Source organism: Limulus polyphemus, unplaced genomic scaffold (genome assembly GCF_000517525.1).
Source record: "Limulus polyphemus unplaced genomic scaffold, Limulus_polyphemus-2.1.2 Scaffold866, whole genome shotgun sequence".
Classification (NCBI taxonomy): domain Eukaryota; kingdom Metazoa; phylum Arthropoda; class Merostomata; order Xiphosura; family Limulidae; genus Limulus; species Limulus polyphemus.
Genome location: NW_013666476.1, coordinates 127,084 through 128,146, shown reverse-complemented (window position 1 = coordinate 128,146; position 1,063 = coordinate 127,084).

The window sequence follows — 1,063 nt, the reverse complement described above, 5'->3', positions numbered from 1 at the left end:
CATCTCTTTATTTTAATTCTTCCCTTAAATTACTGTCCCTCTCTTGCTCATCTTCCTGTTACCTATAAATTTCTTCCTGGTTTTCTTTTAATTTCCTGTCTCATTATTAAACTTTTTTTGTCTCGTTCTTCTTGGTTTTCTTTTAATTTTCTGTAAATTTCTTCTTGGTTTAATTTCAATCTTCTACCTCATTCTTCTTGACCCTCTTTTAATGATTTCCTCATTTCCAGTAAGGCTTCGATCTCATTTCTGGATCTAGTTGTCATGTCAAATTGTTGAGACTGAGCCTAAGTATATTGTGTTTTCACCCAACCAAACCCACTTCTTACACCAGTTTTGTAATCTTGTTCTTTCATGATCATTTTAAATTATTTTGTGAAAATAATTCGACGTCCAGTATACATAACAATAAGAAATTAATGTATTTCTCCATTAAAGGTTTCAAAAAGCTACCTTCACTTGTACACTGTTGTAACTTGTAGATCTAAGTCTACAAATGACGTTCAAAGGGAACTACCTCGCTAATGATAGTACAATTAGTATAGAAATAAACTTAAATGCACAATTTTATGGCTAATAACTAACACTGATCCAAATACTTTACTAAAATTAAATACTTCGCTGAATACTTGGCACTCTACCATATCAAAATCAAAACTGCTCAATGCTTCATTGATTAACTACTAGCTTACTAATTTACTGTCCCACTCACATATATATTTAATGTCTTAGATATTCGGCGAAATTACTAGATTTTTGTGATGTCATCTAGATATTCATGCACTCTCTAGCTCAGATCTAGATTGAAACATTGAAAATTTAGTTTACAATATTATATACTACTTGAATAGATAATACAGTTTTAATTTGCTTAAATGCATATCTATGCGACCTCACTGTGACAGAGATTTTTAGCTCCAAATTTCGTTAAAAGACTCAAACGATGTGAAATTAAAATGAAACTGAGAAACTTGAAATATGATATTGTTGCGTCAGCGAGTCACATGACTAGTGTGACGCCACGTTTCTAGAACCATCCTGTACCTTGGCGAATGCTCTAGCT